The 25,736-nt window shown below is 39.2% G+C and overlaps 1 protein-coding gene across 2 annotated transcripts in view; it reads left to right on the forward strand.

Annotated features, from left to right (window-relative positions):
- The window catches only part of PPP3CA (protein phosphatase 3 catalytic subunit alpha), a 200,743-nt gene that overhangs the window by 115,434 nt on the left and 59,573 nt on the right, over nucleotides 1-25,736 (forward strand). The window lies entirely within an intron of this gene.

Below are 25,736 nucleotides of genomic sequence, written 5' to 3' on the forward strand. Positions count from 1 at the left end.
ATAGATATTTTTTCATGTTGACATTAGGTACTGGTGGTTAACCACATTTGTGGCTTGTAAATAGCTGTGTGAATTACAGGTTTTTACCTAAAGTTTCAGAATTGATGCAATACTACCTCTTACAGGCTTTATCCTGATGATAAGTCCTTATTAAGGCATGTATTGAGGGGAGGACAGCCCAGCAATTTTGCACTGATGACTTGATTGTATGGTCTGTTTTCAGTGAACACATTTGTTTTTTCTTTTGCTGTTTGGACACAGTTAGCATCTCAAGCAAGGATGGGATGCTGAGGTCACAGATTGCAGAATTAGGGAAGAAAGGTGTATAAGTAGGAGTTTGGCCATTGGGGTGGTCCAGTACAAAGCTGGTTACAGCATTCCTGCTAAGTATGAAACGACTGACCTTTCAACATGTAGCAGGGCAGATGCAAGGAAGTTGGTCAGAAAGAAGAGGGGAGCCAGGCAAGAGAAGTGAGCAGGTGTAGCAGCTGATAGATTGCATTTTGAAAAATTGTCTGCTCCATTCTCTCCAGAAGCAAGTGCTGCTGCTGGTCTGCATGGGCAGATGTTGGAGATGGGAGGATAGCTCTGAGGCACGGGCACAGCCATAGAAAAGGGTGCTAGGCCTCACCCTTCCAAGCTGGAACTTAGCACTGCGCTGGGGATAACAATTAATTCTAGGAGAATTATCATAGGATACCGTAACTTAGGATAAAGATACCGTCTTTGTAATATCGCGGTCAGTTTGTTCTAGGGCTGACCGGCTGCATGAGAGCTTGGGTGTAGGCTGGGCATCTAGGTCATCTGGTCATCATCAAGGTCACCAGGCTTGTGATTCTCATCAAGAGTCCGTTAAACTTGTAATGCTAAGATGAGGTGGCCTGGGCAATGCTAAAGGAAGTGACTCCTTCCAGAAGGCTTGGAGGTTGATCAGGAGGCAAATTGTATATAATATTTTCATTAATTATCTTGGCATAAGAGAGTGGGTGTGTGCTAATAAGTTTTGCTGAGGACACTCTGTGGGAGGCACTGTCAAATAGAGAAGGATTGGGAATGAGGGAAGAACTGTAATGTGTTAAAGTAGAAATAGGATGAAATCCTTAGTTTTGTATGTGAAGCTGAGAGTTTCTGTTGTGAGCTGGTTGCTCGTCAACTTGTCTGTGGAGGAGAAAGTTCTGACTTTAGTAGTTAATTACAGAATGGCTGTAAGTGTGAAAAAGACAAATTCCATTCTGTCTGAAAAGGCATTTCTAATAAACACAGAGGAATGTTGAGCTGATTTTCATCAGCGTGTGGTTCAAAGCCCTGGTGAAACTTGCCTGGAATAACACATGTATATCTGTATTCGAGATGAAATTAAAGCGAAGCAGGTATAGAGAAAATGCTCCAAGGATGAAGGGTGCATGAGTGGTGGAATGGGGCAGGCCAAAAACAAAAGGTTGAGGGGGAAAAAGCTGGAGGGAAGATGACCTATTTTCTTTAAAAATCGGCATTGGTACAAGAGTGGATGGTCATCTATTAATAAAGGTAAGAAGTCAGCTGGGAGTCAAAAGAAAAGTTCCTCACTTTCAGAGCAAAAATGTTCTGGAAGGATTCTACTAGAATTGGTAAGGACAATGAATGAATTAGCTTAAAATTGAACTGGTTTTTTTGTTGTTATGTTTTTTTGTTTGGTTGGGTTTTTTTTAAGGATTCATAATCCTTAAAAATTTTGGCTTTGATCCTCTTCAATCCTATATTGCAGCACCTGTGAAAATCACAATTGAGTGTTCGTGTGTGTCTCACATGATGTCTTGACTGATTAAAGGTGGCGTATTCTTTTATTTTAAAATATTTAATCTGCATGTGTGTGTTTGTGACTTGAACTAGTACTGCTGTAGGAAAAAGCAGCTGAATTCTGACATGATGCATAGATCACTGACTGAACTGTTCTCAGTGCATGAATGAATTCTTCCCATAGTGTGCTATCACTGGAAGGTCTTCGGGGTTTTTTTTTCCTCTGAGGGATTCAGAATGCAGTCTTAGGGCAGAAGTATTCTGTCCGGGTTTGAGCCACATGTTTGGTTTTTTTTTTTTATTAACGCATGAACCAGAATTCCAGTTAGTGGTTTCTTTTAATATTTCATATTGCAATATAAAAATGGAAGGGTATGCAGATTATGAAAAATAAATTCAAAACCCCATCTCTACAGTAGCTCTAAAATAGCTTTAGAGTAGGGTGAGGAAAGGGCCTATTGAAGAGCAACAATGAGTCTTGAAAGCAAAGAAAATTTGCTTCAGTATCTTGAAAATTTAGAAGCATAAGTCTGTTCTTGTAAACACTTCCAGCTGTAGGTGCTAGTGGGTGTTGGTGCTGCTGCCTTATGTACAGGGGTTCACTGGGCACGGAGCAGAATTAAGAAGAAAGAGTTAGGTAGCTAGTTAGATAGCTATTTCTTTAAATAGTATTTCCTTTTCAAAACACTGCTGGCATACTAAGAGGTTTGAAATGTTACTGTATTGTAAAATGTAGTTGAAGCCAATGGAGGTATTACAGCACAAGTCCAAAAGGAATTTTGTCAGATTTTACAGTGGGGAGGCTGTAAAGACCAGACCAGACATCTCTCGCTACACTTAATCTCTGCAGTACAGCATTGGTACAAGTGACAGGGACATTAACTTAAGGTGTGTGGGATAACTTTAGCCGTGGAGTCATCTTTAGGCTTCATTATCTCATTCCGTTTTCACTTGCGTTGTATGAACTAGGGAGCCCCCACTAACGCTGTTAAAATTACAGTGTAGACAAGGTACAGATATCCGTGCCTGAGCTTGTAATTGTAAGAACAGCAATTTAAAATCAGATAGCCCCAAAAAAGGACACAGGCACACAAACTAGGTCTCAGTTCGTAGTTCCTCTGCTGTTCCTGAAATCTTGCTGCCTGTCCAGGCCTGGGCTTCTCAGTGCAACCTAGACATGTTACAGCTGGCTCTTCTTTAGGTTTGTCTCATTATATGAGCTCCTGAATGAAACCCTGGGTGATGATTTTGCTGAATTGCTGATTGCATAGTTCGGCGCATGAAGTTGCTGTGCTTGAATTCATCACATACTGAATGTTTTGTTGTTTGGTTGTTTTTTTTAACTTGAGAGTTTGCGTTGGCCTTGTATATGTCAAATTGACGTGCAGAGTTGATAGGTATTTAACAGGAATCCAGCTCCTGGGAAAAGATTGTTATGATGTCCCACTTGAAGCTCCCCCCGTGCCTGGTGCAGCCCTTGGAAGAACCCCCAGGGAAAGTAGGCGGCTGTGAGTTTGAACCCTGGTGTGAGAGAGAGAGAGGGTGCAAGGCTTCAGCATGGGGCCGTATGTTGAAGCAGGAAAAAAACGGAACGTTGCTCTGAAAATCTTTGTAGTCCATCCTTTGCACTGCATGTGGCAAGATTCCTGGGGAGAAAGGAGGTGATACTGTGGTCTCTAATTGAAGATGATGATAACGCATATGGAAAGAAGGCTGTATTATGGTACTGAATACTTACTTTGCAACCCTAAAGTGTTCTTCTAACTCTTTTGCCATGCCTACAATTTAGTCCTGTTGTTTGGGTTCGTGTAGACAAGGATAGATATTTTCTTTATTATAATGAGGTAAAAAAAATTCATTAAGTTCTATACTTCCACTGCAAATGGAAGAGGAAAAGCTTATATTAAAAGATGAGGTCAGTTGCATTGTTTTTATTTCCTCTTGTATCTTTTGGCAATAGATATCCAGTGAAGGAATAGTAGTGCATTGTCAGCAGAAAAGAAGAGCAGCCTGAACATTGTAAGGCACCAATATTTGGCACCTGTGACACGGCTGAGCGGGCCAGGTAGCTGGAGTGGGCACTCTGCAAATGGAGCCCATGGGTAGTAGTGCTGGCAGCCAAACCTCTAGCACATCACTTAAGAATATCGAGCGTGCTGGGAAGAGGAGGCCGGGCTGAGGGGACAGGAGACTCTGTTGGGAATGTCCATCTGTTCTCCCTGCTGATGAGGTTACATGCCTGTGATTTCTTGGCTGGAGAAACTTGAGTAAATAAATAAAATAAAATAAGCTTCTGTGACTAATAATAACAACTTGTGCCAGAAGAGGATGCTATCAATTTAGGAGTCAAAAAAAAAAAAAAAAAAAAAAAAAAAAAAGGAAAGAAAAGGAAGAAAAGGTGTCTTTCCCATGGATTGTTCAACATCAGTGTGAAATGATTTTTGCTTTTTCCCATTAAGCTCTTTTAACATTTTGGTATCTTGTTCAAACCAATAATTGCATGTTTTGGATCTGCCAATGCCCTTGTTCTTACAGCTCTTTCCCACTCTTCCGATGTGGGAAATGCAGTGTTATTAACATAAGCTCCTGCTGAGGATATAAACCTTGCTGTTACGTGTTGGAGGACTGAATCGCAGGGAGCTGATTTGAAGGAGATGTAGATTCATTTCTGCAAAACTGTGCTGTGCTCTTTTTTTTTATTATTTATTTTTTTTATTTTAGCACCACGTGTCTGTCATGAACCAGAAAGATGCAGAGTTGTCATAGCTGGAAAGGTAGTCAGCTTTCTGCAACCCATACAGTAGTATGTACATAGTAAGTTACAGTAGCTAATTACGTAAGTGAGTTCGGTAAAATGGAAAACAGAGGACAAATTCCATTATAAGATTGCTTACTTTTAATTAAAAGTAATTACTTTTAATTAAGACTAGTAAGAAGATGGACGCTGATATTTCTGAAGCAGTTTCATTAGTTTTATAAGGTCTACAAAGTCATTGCATGTTTCTAGACTCTGAAAGTTAATGAAAACAGGTTTAAGTTATTTTCTCCTCTTGTGACTCTCAGCATCATAAGGACACAGAGACTTTTTTTTTACGCTAATATTAGGGAAGAAGAAATTTTTCTTTGGTGCTTACACTTTTCTTGGTGCTTGTGGTGGTGTGTCTAGTCATCTGTTTGAAGTCATGAGGCAACATGCTGTCTTTTGTGACCCTTTGTTGAGTCTTCTAACTCTTGTTTTGGAAACCCAGCATAGCCTACCCAGCCCTCTTTATGAGTCCATCCAGAAGTGATTAGTTGCGTGAAGACATGGTTTAAGACTTAGAAGTGAACAAGGAATTGCTGAAATTTCATTAAGCTTCTGGGGATTTATAGTTAGGGAATATCATCAGGTGAGGAATAGCTCTTTGGATTTACAACTTTTTCTTTAATGTAGGAGAGTTTAGTTTAGTATATAATAATTTGTATTGTGTGAATGTCTTTATTTTGGCATGATCCTGGTGATGGAGTAATGTCAGTATCTGTTGCATCTGGTGACTTAATTTTCTTTCCTGGGGGAGTACATAAGGAATACCCTTGAAGAATAAACCCTGCTGCAGCATACCATATAGTTGTTTTACTGGTATGTAAGTGCAAAGAAATGAATGCCTCCAGAAACATGTGGAGGCATTTAATTATCAGAACCATTTGTTATCATTATTTCATTTGCTGTTAAGGAAAACAGCAAGGAAAAAAATTCAAAACCCTCCTGGGAAACCAAAAGCTTTTTAGATGTGTTTTGTGGTTGATGTTTCATGCTTGTTAACTGCAGGATTTGGTTTCAAAACCCTTTTAATAGAGATGCTAATGGGATTCTTCTCCATCTTACAGAATGCGTGATAAGAGATTTTTGCGTGAGAGCAACGTGAGCTGCGAAGGGCAACATACCATTCAGTAACGCTGTCCAGATTTCCATAAAGCTGGTGTTACTGGGGTAGTATTTCATAAGACTAGGGGGAGTGAGTCTTCTCCAGCCATTACTTATACGCTTGTTTGGTGCTTGCTAGTTTGCTTGCAGCCTGCTTTGGACCATGTGCTTAAACTTGTGTTCGTTCTTTAAAAGCCAAAGTATGGGTAGGAATGAAACCAAAACATCCCCCCCCTCACCAAACACTCCAGCTGGATGCCTCCCTCAGCATGGCTCTCCTCACCTGCCGAGTGAAAGCTTGCACCTGGAAGCCTTTTTCTTCCTACCTGCAGTTGCAGTGATCTGCTGTAGAGAAACCAGAAGTCTTTTGCTACACATATTAGCATGGACACCTTCATTTATTTGGTTGCACAGCCTGGAGCTTCAAGTGGGCTAATTTACTTTGTTTCTCAGGGAGTTTCCCTATTCCGGCAGGTCAGCTGCTGTTAATGTCTGATATGGCTTGGGTGTCCACCCATGGACTAGAGAGTCCGAGGCACAATGTCCAGACTAAGGAGAATTAAGGAGGAGGCTACTTCCTATGAACCCTCCATTTAGTTGTACAGTCTCCTGGTCCCTGTTCAGTTTTTCACAGCTCATCTTGGTTAGTTACTTAGTCCACATACTTAATCCTATGTGGATTATGCCACTGATGATGTTAAGGCTTTACTTTATGAAAATAAAGTCTTACTTCATGCTCTTTAATTTCCTTTATTTCAAATCTATACATGTTGTTTCTTATAGCATCTCAGGTCCTTCTGGGCATTTTAGTCAACCGCAGTGTAGTTATTGCTATTCTAAGTAAAATAATGTTGCTGTTCTAATGTTAGTTTATTATGCTACTCGGTAGATTATGTTTTGAGCTGTGGACCTCTAAACAAGAGGTGACTTAAGTGACTGTAGCCTTGGATTTAGTGGATTATTTTTTTTCTTCATTTTGTTCTCTTTTGATGTCACCCTGCCAAAGGTAAACCTTTGAGATGAACAGGTGAGGTGAAGGATGACACTGGTTGGAAGTTAGTTGTAAAAACAGGTTGTGCTCTGGGTGTCTTCCTTAATTCTTGTTCGTGCCCAGGCAGCTTGAAGATGGTTCTTGTTTAGATTTTGTGATTTCTGGTTTACGTTGTTTCTTTTCAACTGGGAATACTATAAAACCTTTTCAAATAACGTGCCTGACTATCAGATGTGTTCCTACGCCTGTAGTACGCCCTCTCTACACCTGGTACAGCAGGAACTGTTTCCCCTGCAGGTGCAGAGAAATAGAATTAACTCTGAATGGAAAAATCAAATAAAGCCAAATTGAGGAGACAGAAAGACCTGGCATGAGTTTCTGAGGTGAGGGTTGAGCGTATTGTATTGTAGGCTGTAAAACCGCTTAATTTAGTGACTAATGTAACTGTGGCTACTCAGCGTAGCATGGTGCCTACCCCTGCGTTCTATTGACACTGTACTTTACAGCCCTTAAAAATGTATTTGAAGTGCCGCTAGCAGATATTACCTTACTTTATTGTAGAGTATCCACCTAACATTTGACAGCTGTTCTGCTTTGTGAGTGCACAAAATCTTCCTGAAGAAGTATGTTTATTTTTTAAAACAAAAAATAAAGGAGATGTAGATAATTCCTGGGAAGGAATACCCCACCTACTGTAAGCTGTCAGCCATTCTTCAGCAGTACCTGAACCTACTGGCCATCCGTTCTGGTCCTTGCTCAGCCCGGCAGCACGAGGCGGGATGACCTGGCGCCATGCCAGTTGGTGCGGTGCCATCGTTAAAGTCCCACCTGTGATGCTGACTTTGCAGAAGCAGGCTGCAGCCCAAGTGCGGGGAAAGTGGGGACGAGGATGCCTTCGTGATGATGAGGCCTTCGTGCTGGCACTCACACAGGATGTCTGAGTCGTACCGAATCAGAGTCCGAGCTGAAGCAGCTCTTCTTCATAGGTAAACTAGGAAAATTGGAGGACTCCAGCAGAGTTTAAAGGCTTGGAGAGATGATTAAACTTTAATGATGTTTTGCAGCCTCGTGCATTTTGTTTTGTATTGTGAAGCTGCTATTTTCCACTTCAGTTTCCTGATGGTTTTCAATGGAAACAATGACATGCTTCTCTTTTTTTTTTTTTTTTTTTTTTGTTTTGTTTTCTGTTGAAATAAACTTCTCTCTAATAATATGAAGAAAGCAATGAGGGAGAATTTTTTTTTTTATCTGGGATGCAAAATCTGTATATGACTCATGCTTATGGGTAGCATTAGACTGATAATTACAGAGGACGTAATTTCTGTAAAAAAATGCATTGAACTAAGCGTGAAACTTGATTCTAACTTTGAACATACACTGGTTTTGTTTACTCGTTCCTTTCAGAATGGCAGATTTTTTTCTGGCTTACATCATTTAAAACATAAAGCACGGTAGTGGATTATTAGATGGCAGCTGTTGTCTCAGAATTCTCTTCAGGAATTAATTTTTTTTCACATCTGCAGTTCATTTATTCTTGGCCTGTCACTTAAGTGTGGACCTGTTCCTGCTTTGAGACTGAGAATCGATTCTGGGTGTCCCAGGTTTTGATGCAGTCCAAGTCTCGGGACAAGCAGGGGCCCTGAAAGCTGTGCCCCCTTCCTGCCCTCGCTCTGCCATCTTTGTCCCGATGCCTTGAGAAGTAGGGTGAAACAAATCACAAAGGAAAGAGCAAAATGAAAGCAGGAATCAAGACAGTTGTAAAGCATGTGTCTAGAGCAATTTGAACGGTGTGCCTGTACTTCATTTCAGAAGTGTATCAATAGTTTTGCACGATCATATTTTTTCCTTAGTGTTGCTGTTTCTGGAATTTCTCGCAAAATCTGCATCTGCCACACCGAACCCCTCACTGTCTCCATTCTTGAACAGTCAAGTCAACAACAGACAACTAAACTGTGTGATTAAATCAGTATATTTTCCCTTCATTTGTATTCAGGCAGCCCTCTCCCTCCTGTAATGATTACCTAAGTAGCAGAAGGAAACCTTGTTGCTTGCATTATTTTATATGTATTTCACTCAGGATACACACAGCCTTGGAAAAAAAAAGTAATCTTTTTTTTTTTTGTCTCCTGAATGCAAACAATTACTGTTCTATGCGGAGAATGGTCACTCTGACAGAAATCTGAGGGACAGGTAAAGGGACCTCCTCCAGCTCATAAGGTGCTGCTCTTGCACCTTGCGTTTTCCTCTCTTGTCCCACCACTGACAACATTTCTCTGATTTTGAGGAATGTATCCTTCAGCAATTCAGAAATGTGAATTGTTGGTTTCTAGAGGTTTACTGAATTGAAATGCATTTTAAAACCCAAGATGCACTCTTGTTTGAAATAGCTTTGTTTTTTACAAATGCTAACAAAATGACTTCGTGCTGGTTAGCAACTCAAAAACTGCGTCAGCCAATAATGAGTATTAGAATACTGTACATAAGAATGATGAAAAACTAAAATGAGGCTACAGGGAATAGAAATGGCCTTTTAAGTTACCCAATAAACTCTTTTACTGTTTCAATTTACAACTGAGAAATATTTCCTGATTTCCCAGCAAACTGAAGTAGTAAAAGAGGCTGGTGCTGGTTCTTCTACTAAATTTTTGATTCAACAGAAAAGCTGAGTTTTGCAGCCTCCCACTTACTTGCATTGTCACTAATTGAGTTTTAAATGTTGCAGTCTGTTTCCTGCTGTAACAATGATTTATATCTTTCTAGTTAATGGGCCTAGATCATTAGAGCATCTGTGTTCAAGGGTTGCCTTGAAAAGCACAGCAGTCCTGCAGTCCACTGAAAAGTTATCTTAAGTGATGGTTCTTTACCCTTTTATTTAAAAAAGAACTTCCCAGAAATACTGTTCTCGTAGGTGGCAAATAAAAACCTCCGATAGAGACAGAATCTTGATCTGAAGAAGTACTATGGCTAGTCAGGTATGAAATAATCACACAAATTATTAATATGAATGATCTACAGAGAGAAGACAGTGTTAGTCTAGTTCTTAATGACTATATCTTGTAATGCCTCTTCAGGGCTGTGAGACTCTTGATGTTTCCCAATATCATCTTCTATGCCTGAAAGGATACCTAATTAAAGAAAGGCAAGTAAGGTAATCATATTTACGAACTTCGAGTACCAAACCCACACAGAAAACAAGCAGTAAGTGTTTATTTGGGCATTTTTTTTTTTCCTCTTTTGCAAATATTTCTGGAGGTGTTTTTCTCTGAAGAGAGACAATAGTCTGTAAATGAGATCTATGTGAGTCAGTTTGCAAGTGGATAAAGATTTTCGTGTGAAGGGACTACTGAATGCTAATAAGTTTCTTGGGTATAAACTACCCACCAATTTCTTTAAATGGCAAAAAAATATGTTCTTTAGTTGAGAGAGTTTTATATAAGATAGCTATTTGTATTCAGTTATATACAACGAGCCAGCCAAGGAACAATCTTGAGACAAGGAGTACCGTGAATATTACGAATTGTTGATCCAATGCAAATCACATCTGATCCTTACTGTTTACCCAAGCTACTGAGGGCTCACTAAGAATGTGCAATTTAAACAGTTCGTTTTTAGCATAGATGTAGTACCTGTAGTAGAACTTTGTCGTAACAATTTTTACAGGGGGGAAAAAAGTGAAAATTGCCTTTTTTTTTTTGTTTTGTTTTTTTACTTCTGCAAGACTTGTGGCTGGTGCAGGAGCCTTGCTAGACTGTAGAAATCTGTTGTGGCTTTGTCCTTTTGATTGCCTTGCTGCTGCTGTTTGTTTGTAAGGGTAGATCAACAAGAGGGGCTCAAAGGAAGTCCCGTGTCCTTCCCTGCTGAAGCTCAGGACTGGAAACTGGTCCTTGCTCAGCTTGGGAGAGACAGCTCTGACTCTCCCTACGTTGGAGGAGGATCTTCTAGACCCTGTCTGGATCCTGGGATCCCCTGTAGCTGAGTACTTGGTTTGCCAGTCCTTGATGGAATATAGATGACAGTAACGTTGTCCACGACGAGTTTCTAATCCTTGGTCCTCCAAGAGAAAATTTCAAAACTGCAGCAGTGTTTTAGATGGTCTTTTATGTGGTCCAGTTTCAGTAAGTCTTGTAAATAAGACTTTAATCAAAGCTGAACAGATGTTTGAAATGAGTCAAGAAGACTTTTTTCATGTACTTAGTTCTTAAAATAGTCTTTTAGACTTTAATAATTCTTAAACCAAGTACTAACATTTATGAAAGGTGACACTGTCTGTTCTTTTTAGCAATAGTTGTAGAGATTAATTTCATCCTTTCTGGTCCTGATAAGATGCTATTCCAGAGAACGTATACCTATCCTCCCTATCAGTACTTTCATACCTAACTAGCTTCTTGTTATATAGCTTTTTACTTTCTTTGGTGAGAAAACTCAAAATATTTATTTCTGAGCTCTACGTGCGTTCTTTTGAGTTAAGAGATTTCATTTTCTTTGGATTGTATTTTAGAATAGTGTGTTGTCTTAGAGTGCATGAAAAAGGAGAAAAATGGGTTGAAAGCCCATTCTTTTCGACTTGCATTTTTTTCATAGCAGATTTGTCAGCTCTACTTCCTGTGATGCATACATATCCCTTCTTCTCTCGGACACCAAAAAGAGATCAACAATTAGTTTCTTTTGTGGATGATGATCTTCTGAAACCTGATTACCTTACTTGAATGTTTTCTGAAGATAAGATCCTATCTGCAGTGACTCATATTTTTACTCAAGATGATGTGTCTTCCTTTTTTATAAAGAGCTTCTGTTGATTTGCCTTTTTTTTCTTTTGGTCACATGCTTTTCAGCTTTCTAGCAGTCTGTTACAGTAGACGGCCTGTTGTCGGTTGAAGGCCTTTAAGGAATTTTCTCTATGAAGTTCAGTAACATAAATATTTCAATTTGAAATATATATATATACATACAAGAAAATAATATGAAATTTTCAATGAAAATATAGGTTATAAAACTTCTAGAGTACATGAAAACTTTTGGGTGTAATAAATACAGGTTTATGATCCGAGAGGTACTTTTTTTTTATTACTTGGCGAGATACAAGAGGCTAAAAAAGAGGCTGCCAGGCAATTTCTACAGTTTCAGTTAAGCATCAGCAAGCTTTAACAAACATCTGAATACATTAGAATTTTATTATTTTTTTTGTGCCTGTGAGGTTTCTGCCTTGCAATCACTTCAAATAACCATGCTATTGCAATCCAGAGGGACTAGCAAGCAGCCTGAAAAGTCACTGAAGTGCAAACAGTGCATTTTTTTCTTAGCATACGTTTTTCACTTGACAGTAACAAATCCATAAGAGAACTGTTCCCCTTCAATTGCCGGACTGCTGAGAGCCAAGTTTGACCAATCAGTTGTACGAACCAATGAAAGGGAGAAACAGCAGCAGCAATCTCTGCTTCATAGAGGAATCTATAAATATTTTGTTTCATAAAATCAAGGCGGCATGTTCTTGGGAATAAGTCCTGTTGCTTACTTGCAAGCAAGGAATAGAATAGCCAGAAATAGGCATAAAATAAATAATATAAATTCCATCATGAAAATGTGTCTTCAGTGTAGAAGATAGCAGTTCTGCTCTTAAGGAGTCAGTTAATTAAGCTGCCTACACATTATCGAAAATAAAAGGAATTAGACATAAATAAAGGAATGAATCAAATAGTAAATAAAGGTAAACTGAGTAGACCCACTTAATAGAGGTGGTCTATTAAACTCAGGTTGGAGTTATGATTTCTTGCCAAGTGCTGGGGTCCAAACTTTCTGTCTGACACCAGGTGAGTGGTGGTAGCATCAGCTCTCTCAGCCAATGAGCACCAATTTTGACTTGCTTGAAAACTTCTCGTAATATTTTTTTTTTATTATTATCAACAACATAAAGTTTAAGCATCTGGAAGTATCAATTGACCCATAAAGGTTTAAAAACCCAGGGTAGGTGCAGACAAAAAAGATCGTTGCTCAAAAAATACAATGCAGTATTGTGTGTTGGCTGTTTTCCTTAGTAATGACAGCAATTTTATTGCAAGGAAATCTGTAAAAATGCTGGGTTTAGCGCATTTTCCCTGAATGTATGAGAAAATAGACTCTCTTCATTAGGCATTTGGGGTTTGATTTTTTGATTTTTTTTATTTTTTTTTTACGGTACTAGGGTTTGTTTTGTTTTAATGAGTGTTCAGCTTCCTGTGATGATTCACTGTTTTAGTTGATGATTTCATTGTTCTAGCGAAGGATTATGGTCAGGGTGACTCCCATGTTTGCCTTGATAAGGGCCTGTGGTTTCGAGCACCTCCTTGGGTTTTTGCTTGACTTTGACCGGAGATTGCGCAGCAGTTGAGCAGAAGCCTGTGCTGCGGAGGTCAGCTTGTCACCAGCCCCCATGGGATGGAACCTCACAGCCTGTAAGAGGTGGTAGAATGTGACACTTGTCTCTGAAATTTAGCGTTAATGAGGAGTCACAAACAGCCCACAGACTTATTAGTGTCTAGATAGAGTGCTTCATGTGAAAGAAATACTCTGTAGCTCTGAGCATTTCCATGTGTTTCCTTTTGCCAAATGTTTTTTCACCATAAACGTTTTCATGGTCCTTGTTTTCTACAGCTGAGACCTGAATTCAAAGCTGCAGGAAGTGCATGCTAAAGAAATGGAGAGATGAGACAAATAAATGCAAGTAACTTAATATAATGAAAAGGATATATTTTTTTATTATTATTATTTTTTGTGCAGGACAAAAGTATACTAAACTATGGCTGGATTTGGGGTTAGTATTGTAGTAGTTGTAGTTGGAAGGAACATTTTCTGGAATGAATTAAACTGATAATGTATTTGATCTTGGCCAAAAGTAGACAATGTTCTTTCTGAAAAATGAGTCATTCTGCAGAGCAAGAGAGTTAAAGAGGAGAGTTCTTCTGAAAGAAGGGCTTAACTTCTTCAGTCTCTGCATGAACATAATGTTGTGTTAAAAAAAAAAAAAAATCACCACTACCCAACTTGCACGTAACAGAAGCAGGGAAATGGTCATCTTTTAGTGCCCTGTTAAAGCATTATTCTGCTGTATGCTCTGACAGGATAGCGTTCCATATAATATTCAAAGGAGCACTGTGGTCTAAAATAATGATCACAGCAAGTACAGCTGATATTAGCCCAGTAAGGTTCTGAACAATAAGCGTCTCCTGCTACAATACAAATTTGCCTTTTTGCGGTGGAAGTGATAGTCATTTAGCAGTACTCTGCTCCTTAAATGCCTAATGTCTTACAGAGCTGGAGTATTGTGCTTGTATCTAGTAGTAGTTCACACACCAACCTCCCAAGAAGAGCGAGCACAAGGGACATTGTTTCAGAAGTGACTTCAGTTATTCCAAAAAAGAAAAGAAAAAAAGAAAGAAGTTATTTTTCTTGTCTGCATATTTTTTATTTTTCTGTCACCTCATTATTAAAACTAACAGATGTAAGAGATTGGGTTTTCTCTCTGAATGAGGAGGACTTAAGTTTAGACTGCTTATACTGTCCCAGTGCTGAGAGAAGAATGTCAGCTATGGCCTTAATACAGACAGGTAAATCTGGAGACAGAGAGTTCAACAGGTATTTCCCCATCTTTTGAGAATAGCTGAGAAACTTTACTTGCAATCCAGATGAAATACCTATTTACTTATCAAATAGCTTTTGCTTGATCAGCATGACTTGACACAAAATGCAAATTTAGGAAGTAACTTCATAGTAGTTTGGAAATTCCTGTAATAGAAGGTCTGTAACAACAGAAGACAAGGTTGTGTTAACTGAGTGGAGCAGAACCAAATTCTCCTCCAGCTGATTGAGGTCAGTGCCAGTGGTTACCCAGTGGAGCTGTGTATCTTCAGATCTTTGAAGTCAAGAACTAAGTATGCAGGAAGAAAGTGGACATTGCGTAGCAGTAAGTTGGCCCAAACACACTCTGGTTTGAGTATTACAGCAATCAGCAGAGCAATAGCCTGCAAAGCTGCTTTTTTTTTTTTCTTTAAAGTCACATCAGATACAAAGCTTTATTTCATACTGGTATGGCAGTCTTTTGGTACTGCCATACAGGTATGGCCACTCTGCGATCAGTAATGCATGCCTACAGCTGCGGTATTGTATTTTGGAAAACCTGTATTTGAAGGGTTTTACAAAATTTTTCTGTCAGAAACTTTGCATGGTTTTGCCTTAAAGGATGGTAGCCGTTTCCTCTGGTGTGTGTCACTGTTGTGTCGTGCTGATGGGATTTGATCCTTTTATGTTTAGGGTTGGAAATGCGCTCTCAGAAAAGATCTGGTGTTTGAGGGAGTTGGTTGCTGATCTCACCTCTTGTATTTTCTGTTAAAAGCACATCTTTATTAATGTTGTCGCTTTAAGAGGAAACGCATTCTATTTTCAGATACTTCCTTTATTATGCATGTTGCATTTAAATGGATGTACGTTATATTTTAAAACAAAATTTCATAAGGTCACATAAGCACTGTTTTATATTTAGATTATATGTACCGAATAAGTGTTCCACATTCTTTGAAAGCAGATAATCTGGGAGGTGCTGTGGAAGTACTAATCACATAGTTCCCATCAGAAGTAATGAACTCTGTAGCTAGATCCTTGAACTTCCAGAAAATCTTGTCCTTGCAATATAAAAAGCTGACTCAGGAGTTCGATACCTGTACGTACAATTTTTTATTAAAATCCCAAATCTGTGAGATTATTTTTCTCATCTGGAACTGTATCTGGGGGTGTTTTAAGGCTCTGTATAGTATGATTGCATGATTGGCATTTGTGTGATCTCTTCGCCTGAGGGTGATTCAAGCAGTGGAGGCCTTTATACTGTAAGTGCAAAAAATAAGGTGGTCGAGACCCTTGGACGGAGATCCTGAATTCACATACACTTAACCCACATATAAAATTTAACTAAACCAAATGCCAGTGGAATCCTGTTTGGCTGATTAGGCCCCATCCCTAGCAGTGTTCAAGGTCAGGCTGGATGGGGCTTTGAGCAGTCTGGTCTAGTGGGAGGTGTCCCACTAGAGGAGGCTGGAACTAGATGATCTTTAAGGCCCCTTCCAAGACAAACCATTCTATGATGATTGGTAAGATATTAAACATTTGTTTACCTCACCTTGGAATGTTAGGGCTATAATTATTAAAAATGTGTCTGTATTAGAAAACTGAAAGGATGTCATATTTGAGATTATTTATAGACTACAGATCAGAAGAGTGCCATAAATGCCAACTCAGTATGATAGACTTTTTTTTCCCATTTTTTTTTCCCATGATATTCTCTTTGCAAGCTATTTTTTGATGTTTACCTTTTCTTCTTACTTCTGTTTCTGAATAGCAGTACTCTGTTACCTCCCAGAACAACTTACTGCATGCGATGTGGTTGGTGGCTGTCTGCCAAAAGAACGTTTCTTCCCTGTCCCTCCCCTCCTCCTCTGACTTTGTTTTTGGGGTTTTTTTTCCCCCTCCTTAGCCAGCCATTGTGAAAACAATTCTCAATATAGTGGGAGAGACTGGTTAGTTTGCTTGAGGAGCATAGTGCAGGAGCTAGCCCAAATCTGCCTGGGTGCCACCCCTAGTGCTACCCAGAGTCCTGTCTAAAATGTGTATACTCCTTATATGCCTAACAGCAAGGTTATACAAAGAAACATAATTAAGGCTATTATGTTCATCAGTGTGACTTCTTTGTGTTCATTTTCATAGTTGTCATTAGGTGATACCAGGTTTTTTCTGGAACTTGGTGATCTTTAAGGTCCCTTCCAACGCAAACCATTCTATGATTCATGTCGATTTAGGATCGGCATATGAATGTAACCACCTACACAAGATCATGTTTAGGTATATCTTTTTAGCAAGAGGAAATTAATGTGGTCAACTCCTCCTTGCACTGGCTCCCCTAACTAATTGTCATATGAGCTTCTACCAGGACATAAATGACTTTGGAGAGCTTTCTCTTAAAAGCACTTTCCTCAAAGGATAATAATTTTTTCACTGGGAATAAGGTTTGTATAAGACTTTGGTTACGGAATTTAGATCCTATAATTTAAAAAAGTCATCTTATGTGGCTTGAGGTAGAACTGGGAAACTTGCGTGGTATTTGCCTTCCTTAACCCTATACCCATATACTAGCAAATGAACACCTCTAGTACAGAAAGGTCAGAGTAGATAATAGCTTAAGCCCATTAAAGACATGGGTGCAAAAGCTGAGGTTAAAGCTCAGTAGGTCTTCACTGCTGGTTCGTTTTGCTCACAGCCCTGAATATAGACCATTAAACCCAAATGCTGAACTTCACAGAATTTCTTTGAAGTTAATTGTGCTGGCTCCTTTCACTCAGGGTGCATGCAAGGATCCATGTCGATACTGCCGGTTGCTTGTTAAGAGCCCAGGAATTTGAGAAATAGTATTTTTATTTTACCTTAACATCCATTTCTGGGAAATACAGGCAGAGTGCTATACGTCCAAAGGTAATAAACAAATTTATGTGTTTGTGTCGAGCAAATGTTTGTTTTCCACTGATAAGTCACATTGTTGTGCTGAAGGAAGTAGGATGCTTTTTGTCATACTGTGATGCTTCTGATTCTTAACAAAACACCGAGTTGTGGTGGGATGGAGCATAAAGCAGGTCTGCGATGGCACACAGTGAGGAAACTGTGACAACAAATGTTATCCTCAGGTGAAAATGGAAAATACATACTACAAGCCAACGTGAACATCTGTTTTTTGTGGTTAGGTCTTTAGATACTATGCATTCATATACTGAGACTTAACATGCTAAGGCTGCTACCCATAAAATCTTGTAAATTGTTGGGTGCTTGGAAAGTAATTGAATTGCAGTCTGCTAGGGTAATACTACTCTAAAATTCTACAGTAAGAAGAGCAAACAAGCATACTACTCATCAAGCCCTTGTAAATATTGAGGGCTTCTTTGGGTTTTATATAACTATCGCTATATCCATGTAAATACTGATGCCTTAACTTCACTGGGTTTGGGATTTGCTCTGCCAAGAGAAATACTAACTGTAAAGAAACCTGATCCGAAGAATTGGGTTAAATCATCAACAAAAAAAATTTACCACATTAAATTGTGAAGGACCGGCTACAAACTACTTCTAATGGCAAACTGTTGACTCTGGAAAAATACTGTATAGCAAAAAACCTAATGGAGGTCTCTTCAACCAGATTAGTCAGAAAGATGTAGTGCTGAATAATTCTAATAATGAACCTATGTGTTACAGATGGACAATATTATCATCCAATCTTTGCACATAAAACCTATTCCCAGAATAAAACACAGCACTGAATTTTGCACATCTTTTTTTCTGTGGAGCTGACTATATATGAGCTTCTCCTTTTCAAAAGTCCTTTTCCCAATTTGCCTTGTTTCACCTTCTGTTTGGAGCATCATATGCAAAGCCAGGCTGTCCCTGCTTCTTGTGCAGGACGTTCCTTCCTCGTTGAAAGGGCTGTCTTCCTCTGGCGCATTGAAATGGATGGAGCAATATGAGGATGTGTTGTTCCGTCTCTGGCCATTCCTGCCCTCCCACTGACCGACCTCGTGACTTTATAAATTATTAAACTTCCCCAGGCCTTTGTTTTTTACATCTGTAAAACTGAGGCTAGGAGGATTTCCCTATTGCTATAAATAACCTTGATCTAAGGATATGAGCTGGAAATCCTGACCCATACACCAATGAAGCACTTTCCTCATGAGTAATCCTTCTGATGGGGTTATTTGTGGAATAAGCATTGCTCCCTGCATTAACAGGAGATCATGACAGTGCTTTTGCTTTTCCATTTGCTACGGAGGATGCTCAGGGGCAGTGCTGACCTTGGAGGGTGGCAGGGGAAGAGGCGGTTGTTTCTTTGATGTGTAAGGGAGTGAATGCTGTTTTACTCCCATCCCGTTTTATTTCTCTCCCTGTGACCTGATTCAGCATCTTCTGGTATATGTGATAAGAGCACCTTTCCCCGCTCATCTTGGAACAATTCTGTAAAATGGTCACTAGAACACCATCCCCTTTCTACTGAAACTCTGCTATGTTGCTTTGAGCTGGAAATGAAAGTTTTCATTTTGACACCTCGCTGCTGTGATACCCGCTTACTTTCCTGAAAAATTCAGTTAGGGTAAGAAGCATGAAGGAAAGGTATTTTTCTCTGCCAGTGTAGGTTTTACAGTACTTAGTAGAGGCTGTTTCCTGAGAGACTCTTGCTTCTGGTATCTCTTATATATATGAAGGTGCTCCTATCTTGGCCAGGTTTATGTACCTGTTTTTTATTTTGTTTTGAGATGCTGCAAATAATTTTGTGATACATAAAGTAATTTTATGGAGCAATTTTTAAAAACTTTGTGCTGAAGATATTTTTGTAGCCTTCATATCTTGAAGGGCTTGCTGCCACATGGTTTAGGTTTTTTGTTTTTTTTCTCCTTCCTCCTTCACCAGAGAATATTAATAACTGTTGTCCTGAAGGTCTCTTCTGATGTGATGTTTTCTCTTCCCCACTCTTTTTCACTCTACCTCTTCAAATCAAGTGTCATTAATTTGTTCTAGCCTTCAGGGGGTGGTGGGAGAAAACTAACTCCTATTACAAGGAGCGAGCGTGGGTTGATCTTTACAGACACTAGCATTTCAAGTGCTGGCGGAGCAGAACGCAGTATAGTGTCCTTGTGTCTTACACAGAAAACAGCTTTTCCCAGGATACTTCTTTGGGGTTTGATTTGTTTTTGTTTTTTCCTAAGTACAAAGAAGGAGAGTCAGCAACTAAACAACATTGTCAAATGAGGTGTTGATGGTCCATTTTCGGTTTCCTTTGCTGTACCTGTATTGGGGAATGGTTTCTGGCTTTATCTTTGGTGAAGCAGGCCTCTTTATGAAAATATCTAAGTGTAGTTTTTTGTTAATGCCAATTCACTCTGGTAGTATAAACTCATCAATTTGCATGCAGTGATTGAAGGGAAAAGATAGATGAAAGCCTATTATAATCATGTTAGATAACCAGATATGAATATGAATGAGATCATGCTTCTTTTGGAAATACTGAGCTGTGTTGTTCAATACACTTAATATAACAAACATTTATACGAGAGCCTGTTATGTTGAGTCTAGTAGATGTCGTTTTAGGATGATAAGTTACCTAGTGAGCTGTCTAAATGATTCTGACTTTAATTTGTGTAAGTAATGAAGTCTGCAAGTTCTTTAAACATCTCTCTCATAAACAGAAACAGAATTGCACGACTATAAAACAATGTATGTAAGTTAACTGGCTTTTTGTCTTGAGTAATGCTTTAGTGAGCAGCTACAAATAAAACCTTTTGGAGTTTCTTCTTTTATTTTGTACTTCTCCTTCCTCCTTGTTTTCCAAACAGTAAGGAAGAAAATTGCTCAATCTCTAACAATCTAAATTAATTAATTAATTAATTAATTAATTTTAAAAAAATACATGGAACAAAGCCGTGATGTTTCGAATACTTCATCCTGCTGTTTCTCAGAAACACGTACACTTGGAAACAAAGCTCATTCAAGCTCAAAGATTGTGTAATCAAAAACAGATGACTCTTATATGTGACTTTGTTCTTAAATCTTGGGGGAAACGAGAGCCTTCTGGTTAATAGTTGAGCCCTTCAGGAGCTATCCAGTAGTCTTTCTTGAAGCACCTGAGAATTTCATGCATATAGCTCTTGGAGGTGTTTTCTCTCATTTATTGGTTGGCTAAGGAAACCATCTTTGACTCCTCAGCTGCAGAAGTTTGTCTAGTTGGTTTTGCTTTGTGTGCCCACTGTTGCTTGTACGTACTCCTTCCTCGCTTGGCTTCTTCATTCAGCCTTTGGTAACTTTTCATTGTTCCAAACTACTTCCCTGGAGAAGTGGTTGGGACATACTTCTCACTGCGGTATGCAGCCTCTTGCCCATGTTATCCTGTAGACCCAGACAAATGAGCATCTGTCTGAGTCAGCTCAGACACGTGCAGGTTTACACGGTGCACTCATCCCTTTTTCAGTAAGGCTTTGTAACTACGGGGTGTCCTTGGAAAACAGGAAGCTCCTGGAAGCGTGTGCTAACTAGAGGAATGGTAAGCAGCTAAACACTTCCTAAACGTCGTACAAAGCGAAGAAAGCCCTCTGCCATTTGCGGTCTGCATTCTGCATTGTAACTCAATAGGGTGGATTTCTCCCTTAGGTTTTGTGGTATCACACGCTGCTTTGCTGAAGCCCAGTCTCTTGGAGCTCAGTGCAAAGACATCCCTAGCTCAGTGAATGTAAAGAACAAGTTGTTAAGCGTTGGATAATATTCCCTACACAGTGTTAGTTTCTTCTTTAAAAGGTGTCCTTGCCTCATTACTCTTAAGTGTCATACCTGTATGAGTTTGCAGATGTTGCTTCTGAAGCTGATGATGGGGTGTTGCGTATCTGCTCCTAATCTCTGATGACATTTGAAGATTAGGAATATAATCTTGTGATACATGGAATGTAAATTCACTTGAAACATTACTGGTATTTTACTATCAGACTGTAATGTTACAGCAATTAAGTATATACATGATAAATGAGAAAATAAGTGCAGCATATCCAAACTGTTGGAGATAGAAAATCTTTTAATTGATAGTGTTTAATGTACTGAGAATATAAATTTTGTTTTAAATATCCATCTGGAGTGGGAAACCACACAGACTAATCTCTGGACTGAGTTTGTACGTAGTGAAGAGCATTTAGTTATCTGAACGAAGGTATCTGAAGAGCATTTTCAGACTCTTTATGCCAATAATCATTGCAATCTAAATCACTGCTCTACCACTTTGTCTTCTATAAATAAGTTGGGGATACCACGGCAAGGCTTCAAACTTCCTTCGCTGCTAGTACAACTTGAACTTAATGGTTCCTGTTCAGTGTTGCTTGTTACTTTTACATAAATCAGAGGAAGATCTGCTCAGTGAAGCCAACAGAAAAATAATTTAATTTGTATTAGTATGACAGTTTCTAAAAACAAACAAATGAAAAAACCTTTTCACCGTTCTCTCCCCCGTGTCCACTTTCTATTTTTATAATAAAATGGTATTTTACAGACAGTTACGTTGGGAAAGTTCTGGTGCTATAGTGTAAGACAGTGTAGTGGATCGAAGGACCCATAATAGCAAGTAGGAAAAGCTGCTCAAAAACATGATTTCTCAGTAATTACATGGACAGTCCTGTGAATTTGAATCTTTCGAAGGAGCTCATGTGTTCCCGGAAAATGTCCTCAACCACTGTTTCTTAAACCTCTGATTGCACCAATGAATTCAGTAGGAAATCAGTTTAAAACAGCTTAAAAGATTTTTTTACGTAGCATGTTGTGCAGTTCTGGAGCTTGCTGTCAAGAGAGGTTAGGTAGGTAGACACTATCAAGAGATTTAGATAGGCAAATTTGTGGGCAACTGATCCCTGGAAGTGGAAAGTCAATGGAAACATCATTTTATTGTTGCCCAGCTGGCAACTTAAGGATACAAAGAAGGTTGAAAAGCAATGGATAAATTAAGCAGTCTTTTTTTTTTTTTTTTTTTTTTCTTTTTTTGGGGGGGGAGGGAAAGAGACTGTCAGATTATTTAGTTATCGTAAGTTGATGAGTGTAAAAAGGCAATGGCTTGATGGCACTTTTGGGAAACCACTGATACAGGAAAATATGTGAGTTTCTAATAGAAGGCATATCACCCAGTATTCCTCCTTTTGATAAATTTGTTTTGTAGGAGCACAGCTGCTTTTAACGTTAATCCCACACAAATACAAAGTGGGTTTTATGTTCCCTGTGTTCATACTTTAAATCCATAAGCACATTGATCCTGGAGATCTTTGTTAAGAATTGAACTTCCTGCTTCACTGTGCTGTTTTTTATTTTTTTCTTACTTGGTGGAAAAATGTTCACGTCTTGTTGAATGTGTTGTTCAATAGCAAGTGCTCCAGTACCAACAGAGGGTCTCCACAAGTATGAAAAAGGGAATTTTTGGCAAAATTACAAGGAATAAGAGGTCCTATGGTAATGCTTGTACAAGAGTAAACATGAATGAATAATAATTAGCGTGCTTTCAAATTTTCTTTCTGTAACATGGAGGGAGAAGGTAGTGAACTTAAAGAGCTTTGTAGAGGTGGCACGGAGTGGATGTGGAACCTCTGCTATGGGCTCTTGGTGGGACAGTGCTCCAAGGCTCTTGGAGATGGCAAGCTGCAAGACAAGGCATGAAGTGTGTGGCAGAGTAATTAGCTGATGGATGTTTCTGCCTTCATGAATGGAAATCTAATGCTGGGTCTCTTCTGTCCCCACCTAATGAAAGATAAAGCATTGATCTGGCTGCCTGGGAAATCTTCCAGTTTTGAGATTCATAAGAGTTGGAAAAGAAAGGTGGTGGAAAGTGTAAGATCCTTAAGCTATGGTGCTGGGCTACCTTTCCTATACCATGCTTTTGCCAAGAAAGGTTGGACCAGATGATCCTTGAGATTCCTTCCAGCCTGGTATTCTATGATTCCATGCTATTCCAGGGAAAATACTAATTGAATTAACTGTATGTAACATTGTGGTCTTTCAGTAGGAATTCTGCGATCTCCACAATAAATTAAATCTCAATGTTAACCCTTAGTTTTGAGTGTCTTCCCTTCCTGTGACAGCATTTACCTGCTGATTTTAAGCTTCTCTTTTGCAACTACTTTAGTTGCTTGTCAAGGTTGGGTCTGAGGGTTTTTTAGCTTTCCATCTTTTTTTTTTTTTTTGGGGGGGGTATGTTTCTGCATGTGTTGTCATGTGTAAAAAGAATAAGCTGCTGCATGCAGAGTTCCTGGACTTTCCATCAAGTGTCAATTCTCAAGTCCAGCTCAGAATTTTGCAAGTCATGGGATTGCAGGGTTCTGCACTTATTTCTGTCCTCTTCAGTGGTTTGCTCCCTGCTTTTCTGACGTGTGACAAATTCACGTGCGTACAGCTACTTAGAGAAAGCTGTCTAACCTTCTTGGTTTCTCTGTAATGGCCTCAATGTATTTACCTGTTCACGTGTTAAAAAAAAAAAAAAAAAAAAATCTTGTTTCTTTGTGCTTTAGTGAAAGAGCAAAAGTTATATCCATTTAAAATCTTTCAGTCTTGTTCAACTTCAGGTTTTTGCAGTTGGAGCAAATGGGGGCGGGCGATAATTGGTAGAGCTGTACAGTTATATAACTAAAAGCTTTTCTGCTGGAAGTTGGGAGAGCAGATTGCTTGGCCATCAATATGCGACGCGTGTTCTTAATCTTCCCACAGTGTCCGTGCAGAGGAGTACAGTCAAGCAATGTGTATTGGTTTGGTAGATTAATGTGTTCAAATAAAAATGCTATCAAAAAATTTCCTTTGAGGTACTTCTTTTTTTATTTTTTTTTTCTTTTGAGAAAGAGGGATGGTGTTATACCACTTGAGGATTTAAATAGTATTTATTTTGCATAATTAATGGCAGATATTATTTTTAGTTAGAAATTGTAACCGTTGATGGCTTTCAACATGAAGGTTGTCATCTAATACTCTTGGGGAGGGGGCAGGAATCAACTAGGAAAAAGAGATTATACAATATAACACAGTAGTAACAAAAGTACTATAAGCTATTTTATGGGGAAAATACCCTGTTACTCTCTGAGGAATGCTCAGCTAGCCAGCACTTGTGAATTGTGTCACCAATTTCACATAAATATTCATGAAGGCAGTGACTGGGATATAAGAGGTTTTTTCTGTGCCTGAGGGGGCGTTGTATGGTTGGTTTTGGTTTGGGAGGGATTTTTTTTGGTTTTTAGTTTTTTGAATGGAATGCCAATATTATATCGATCCTATTGTTAGTGTGTACATTCAGAGAAAAGTGAAGCAAGTAAAAAATATAATGTGACTGAGGTGAAAGACAATAACATCTGAACACTGTGCTACGACTTCGTTGGATTTGGTGTTAGAGCTGTTCTGTATAGTCCTTTGTTATCTGTGTGGAGACGTGACTTCAGTTTCTCCATGACACGCGATAAATGCGAGGTTTGTTTATCTGTGATAGAACGAGACCTCTGTATCAACTTTCAGATAAAAACTCAAATGAGAGCACTGCTTGAATACAGAAGCTTGAACCGTTACATCAGAGAGAGCATCCGAAGTCTTCTGAATTTAGTGTTAGCAGTAAATAAGAAGCTGAGCTGCTGTTGCAAGATAATGTCTATCTTGGACCCTTGGTTTATTTGGTTGCATTGTAATCACCTTTCCAGTTTGCAAATCGGATATTTATTTTTTTTTTTTTCAGTCATTGAAGGGAGAACCACTCTAAACTAACCTCAGTAACAGTCAAGGCAACGTTTTCTTTGTTAAGGTTTGTTGCCAGAAAAGGTTTGGGCTCAGCCCTGAACGGGGGAGTTCTCCCACTCCCTTAGGTAGAGGAAACAAAGCAAGGCAAAAGGAAGCAGGTTTCGGCACAGCGTTGTTAGTTAAGCTTCCATGGGGGCCTCCAAAAGCATTGCCTACCTTCCTGCAGATGCTTAAAACCACCCACCACGGAGTTTGCAATTTCACAAGATAGCTGAACCGATCTCTTACCCCCAAGGCACAAAAAGAGACATCCCCGCTTAGCGCCGGCCGCACATCACTTGTGCTCTGGCTGTCGTGTTCACTGGGAGCTGCTCTTTCTGGAGAAGCCGCTTGTTAGATTGACTTCATTGCAATGAAGTGAAACAAATCATAATTATCTGAGGTTAAATAAAGTGGTAGAGGTTAAAGCATGAAAAATCAGTGTCCTCTCACGTAAGACATGCTTTGGGAAAGCAAGCAGGCCATTTTTTCCTTAGAGAAACCAGAAGTCAGAAATTTGTCGTTTTAACCAGTGGCATCCACAGGACAGGCACACTTTGCATTTTACAAAAAGCCTATTGGTGGTCATTTGGGTTTAAGAGTAGGAGAAGTAAAGGAATGATGTTGAAAGAAAGCGTAACCTTGCTTGAACATGTTCTCTCTTCAGGACTTCTTTGGTTTGTCTTATTACTGTTGCCAGTATCGTGTGTTCTGCTGGGCAGAAGGAGGAATGGACAGATACCT

This window comes from Chroicocephalus ridibundus, chromosome 5 (genome assembly GCF_963924245.1).
Source record: "Chroicocephalus ridibundus chromosome 5, bChrRid1.1, whole genome shotgun sequence".
Lineage (NCBI taxonomy): Eukaryota > Metazoa > Chordata > Aves > Charadriiformes > Laridae > Chroicocephalus > Chroicocephalus ridibundus.